Source organism: Cynoglossus semilaevis, chromosome W, assembly GCF_000523025.1.
Source record: "Cynoglossus semilaevis isolate Cse_v1.0 chromosome W, Cse_v1.0, whole genome shotgun sequence".
Taxonomy (NCBI): Eukaryota; Metazoa; Chordata; class Actinopteri; order Pleuronectiformes; family Cynoglossidae; genus Cynoglossus; species Cynoglossus semilaevis.
Genome location: NC_024327.1, coordinates 2,491,003 through 2,496,069, shown reverse-complemented (window position 1 = coordinate 2,496,069; position 5,067 = coordinate 2,491,003). Strand labels below are relative to the sequence as shown.

Genomic DNA, 5,067 nt, shown 5'->3' with positions numbered 1-5,067 from the left:
CATCAAGTGGGATTTAACCCGCTATTTTTCTGATCCGTCGCCTAGGACCTTTTTGCCTTGGGAGACCCTACCAGGGGTATTAAGCCCCCGACAACATAGCTCCTAGGTTCATTCGGATACTCAAACCCCTCCACCACGATAAGGTTGTGGTTCAAGAAGGGGGATTTAAAAATGAACTGACTAAATTGAGCTATAATTACGACCTGATCGTGTTCAACAAGCAAAGCCCTGTCACCACCCCTTCGCCCCCTGCTGTTTCCAAAGGGAAGCCAAGCATTCACAAGATTGGTCTAAATATACTCCAAACAGCTACATGGAATATATATAAAATATACACGTATAAAGCAATCTTTGAGATACAGAAAAAGACAGACGGGAGTCCGGGGGGAGGGAAGGGGTCTTTATCTGAGTACCTGTAACATCTCGGAGTCTACAGATAGATCCGAAGCGTCTCTGAGCAAGGAGAAGAATTTATGACTAATCAAGATGGAAACAAACTGTGGGTCGGGGTCCAAATTTGTGTCTTGTCTTGGCCCTGCTCTGATTTAGTTTAAATATAAGTCAATTTTATTCCTAAAGGCAAAATTTACAAAACATACACATTTGCCTCAGTGGGCTGGGCAAACTGGGAGTTCTACAAGAATTATGGGAAAAAAGTCAAGACAGGAAACAGTAGAAATATCCTCCGTATGACTCTATTGTAATTTTTTTTGAATGGGTTCTTTTAAGAACATTTACTCAAGTAAAATGCTTGAGTATTTTCCAAATGCCATGCCTCCAAGAGTCCTGGTCCAAATGTTAGCACAGGGAAAAGGGCCACTCCACTGGGGCAACCAGTGAAGAAGCTTCCCTCTGCTGGCCTCCCAACCTGCCAGAAGCATGCTTTGACACACACACGTACGCACACACACACGCGCACACACACACAGATCACTAGATAATACATTGATCGCCCTCTGCTATATCGGTCTCTAATAAGCATCCAAAAGAACAGACAGAGTCCAACTGAGTCCACTGATTGTCCAAACGACAGGATGAGGATCAGAGAGACAGACAGACAGACAGGACACCTTTATGAGGACCTCTCTTTGTCTGTCTGTGTGACTGAATGTCATTTATTCATGTTTTTCTTGGGGGGTGGGGGGTCAACAAATTTACCAAAAATATCTACTTTCATACTTCTTACTTCCTGCAAGTCATTTCTCTGGACCTTTAATCTAGTCTAACGATTATAAATTCTTCCAGCAGAGGGCGATAATCAACCAAATCTGTACATTTAACAAAGAGTGAGGAAAAAAAAGACTTGGACTTGTATTCTTACCACATCTGCCTGTTCGCCTACTCCCCCTAGTGGCATCATGGCAGATTGACGGTTAAAGTAGCATCATTTATTTAGCAGAGCTGGAGCCAATGGCAGCAGTCAACACTCCCATTCACACTCACATTCACACCTACAGTGTGAATAGATATGATGCATGAGACATGACATGATGCAGTATGTATTTTGACTGGGCAAGCGACACGCAAAACCTCCATGGGGGACAATAGAACAACAAACCTTTCCGGAAGACAAGCTCGTTAGCCACTTCTGCCACTGTGTGGCCAGAGTTAAGAATCAGCAGCTAAGACTAAAACAATGATGAATTTAAATCAAATCATTATTTAGGAGCTGAGTGAAAACACCTGGACACTCGACTGGCGGAAATAACAACGTCCAGCAACGTCATTTCTATGTCATTACCTCAGAGGGTGATCACTAAGCGTTATCGTTAAGCAGGCGTACGTTTTCACAAAAAACACCGACAAATGGCCTACGAGAACGAGGCTCGCCGGTTTCACCCGTACATTTAAAACCATTAAGTGCCATTTCACTGTTGTGATGCGGGGGGGTTGGGTGGCGAGAGCACAAACAAAATGTCATGTCTGAAGGTTAGCGGCGAGGCTAATAAGCCACTGGCACAGCTCTGATTGTGTGCAGAGACCTGGCTCGCCCTCCGGAGGGCTATGACACTAAAAGCTATTAGAGGTTCCTCTCCATGACTCATACAAACGATCCTGAAGCACTTTTTTTTTTTTTAATCCATTTGATCCAGGGTCAAACAACTGTTGGTTCACACACAGCAAACGACACAAAGGACGGGCCGGGAGTCCGACAGCATCGCTTAAATAATCATTATCGTGTCCATCTGTTCTAAGGTTCCATTCTCAGGTGTGTGCGTGTGTGTGTTTCTCTCTTTAGGTTCCCAGCTCATTATTTGTGTGCATCCATGTGTGTCTGTGGATGTCTGTGTTCCTGTTCACAAAGGTGTGCAGAGGATTGTCGTTTTTGGACCACAACTCACTGGGTTTCAGGTTCCTCTCCTGCAGCACAGCCAGCCACTTGGCCCCAGTACCAAAGATAGTTATGCTAGAAAAAAAAAACAGAACACAGAGAGAGAGAACGTGTCAATGATGTAAACAAAACAGTGGAATTTATTGTTTTTGTTTGTTTTAGTTTGACACAAACAATCTTTGTTTTCCCACAAAATGTTTAATTAATCTTTGTTGTTGTTGTGACAGACAAAAACCCAACATATCAGCTACTAAACCAAATTAGCAAACGGAACAATCTGTGAATGCTTTCGTTATTGTACCTTATTTAATTACTCAACCTAATACTCCGAAACGTGTATCGATCCTACACATGGATACCCCAGGACAGCTTTATAAGTACCAATCAACCAGTCTTTTCTGTTTCCCTCTCACGGTGTCGTTGTCCTCATGATGTGTTTTATTAAAAAAGGTCAATGATGTCCATAGTTTGGAGGGAGTTTAAAATCAGGGGTCAAAGACCAACTGTAGGATCGGTTCTGTTACGAACTGAAAACCATCTTGCTCAAAGGCAACCCTGAGACCCTGAGGTAAAACAGCGACTAAGTTCAAAACGTCATCTTGTTTTCTATGGTCCAAAGTCATCTAATGTGGACCAGTGGGCACAGAAAATGTTCAGATTGCAGATTGCTGGGGGCAATGGTTAAAGAAGCAGGTTTGTGTCCGGAAGGTCGCAAGTTCAAATCCACCAGCCATCAGATTCCACTGAAGGGGTGGTGACATACTGTTGTACCGCCCAGTATAATGACAATAAAGACTATTCTATTCTGAGGATGGCACCATCCCCAGAGTATTCAGCAAGATGACGGGTTAAAGGAAGAGGTCACATTTGGTTGTGTGCGGTGGAGTGCACTTTGCCAATAAATCACTTACGGACTCCAAATGCCAAAAAACAACAAGATATGTGACTTAATCAAAATAATTTGAACTTTATTGATCCCATATTTGGGAAATTCTTGTGTTAACAGCAGCTCTGCTCCAACAGGCTGAGCCTGTCAGGACTCTCTGCTTCTGAGGCTACACTATGGAACTGTCTTGACATTACTGTTCATTTTTGTTTAAAACGATGTCATCAGCAAATGTGATTTGGTACAAGTTGATTGATAGCGGACCTCTGTGAACGAAGGAAAAAACACGGGGTTCTCTGCTCCGTTGCACGAGGAGCCATAACTGTAACCGCCTCTCTGAGTAGAATTCCAAAAACAAAATTACTCAACGGCCTCTGCCTTTAATCCCTTCTGCTCCAGTGAAGCTGCTCAGCATCCTGCGAGCAGAGTGTGTGTCACTGTGTACTAAGCCAAACCTCCACTGGGAGATAAGGTGGAGGGAAAAACAAAACAAAAAAACAACTGGTGTGGTAATTGAGTTTAAACTGAACAAACACATTAAAATCAACCACAGTGGCGGTCAGGTTGGCGCAGGACAAATGTCTCCGTTGTAACCGTTTTACAAGCGGTGGCTTCAAAGGAGGAAGCGGCCACCAGGTTGCTTACATTCTGACATGAAGTGATTTTTTTCTTTTGGAAGCGGCTTTCTTCTGTGGATCAAAGTGAAGCACTGAAAGCTGACAACACGTAGATGGTGAGAAGTGACAGAACATCACGTTCTTCTGCAGTTCCACCTTAGAAACAAAGGTCTTTTTTTTTTAAGCCTGCGTCTGTTAATGGACGTGTTCTCCTTGTTCGGCGTCTCTCTCTGTCTTTTCAAGTTCTTTTGGTTGACATGTTGATCAATTCATTTGCCACATATCGCTATGGTAACCAGGGCACGTCAATCAAAACTAGAAAAGAATGTCTGCAGGACACAAAGCATCTGTCCGGTGATTGATTGGTCAATAACCTGCCATTGGTTTCTGGTAAAAAGATGTGATTTGTTCTGAGAGGTTCAAATTGATTTCTGTTAATACGGGCTCTCGGTGGGGTCAGACGTAAAGTCAAAGCTCAGCGGTCCAGAGAAATTAAATCTCACACGATGAAACAAACCAGACGATGACCGAAATGATGATGACCGAATAATAAAGGAAAGCTTGCCTTTTCTATAACTTTGTTTCTCAGTTTATTACTCAAGCAACTTATGTATATATGTACATATAAGTACATATACTGTATATGCACATATATTTATGTACATATGTTCATATATATGGGCATAAATATATGTATATAAATATCTACATATATATGAACATATATTTAAGCATAGATAGATACAGTGGTATGAAAAAGTTTGGGCACCCCTGATCATTTTCAAGATTTACAGTGATATTTAAGAAGTGAAATGAAGTTTATAGGATTTACAGAAAGTGTGCAATAATTACTTAAATAAAAGTAGGCAGGTACATAAATTTGGGCACCCTTGTTGTTTTATTGATTTGAATACCTTTAGCAATTATTGGAACACAAAATTTGTTTGGTAAGCTCAATGACCCTTGACCTACATACACAGGTGAAGCCAATCATGAGAAAGGGTATTTAAGGTGGCCAGTTGCAAGTTGTTCTCCCCTTTGCATCTTCTCTGAAGACTGGCAACATGGGAGCCTCAAAACAACTGTCAAATGACCTGAAAACAAAGATTGTTCAACATCATGGTTTAGGGGAAGGATACAAAAAGCTAGCTCAGAGATTTCAGCTGTCAGATTCCACTGTGAGGAACATAGTGAGGAAATGGAAGACCACAGGCACAGTTCTAGTTAAGGCC

The 5,067-nt window shown here is 42.1% G+C and overlaps 1 long non-coding RNA gene across 1 annotated transcript in view; it reads right to left on the bottom strand.

Moving 5' to 3' along the window:
- The window catches only part of LOC112486399 (uncharacterized), a 4,850-nt gene extending 2,226 nt beyond the window's left edge, over nucleotides 1-2,624 (bottom strand). Inside the window, exon 1 of the long non-coding RNA XR_003048831.1 lies at nucleotides 2,343-2,624. This is a non-coding gene — a long non-coding RNA (uncharacterized LOC112486399). The remainder of the gene's footprint in view (nucleotides 1-2,342) is intronic.
- Nucleotides 2,625-5,067: the final 2,443 nt, after the last annotated feature.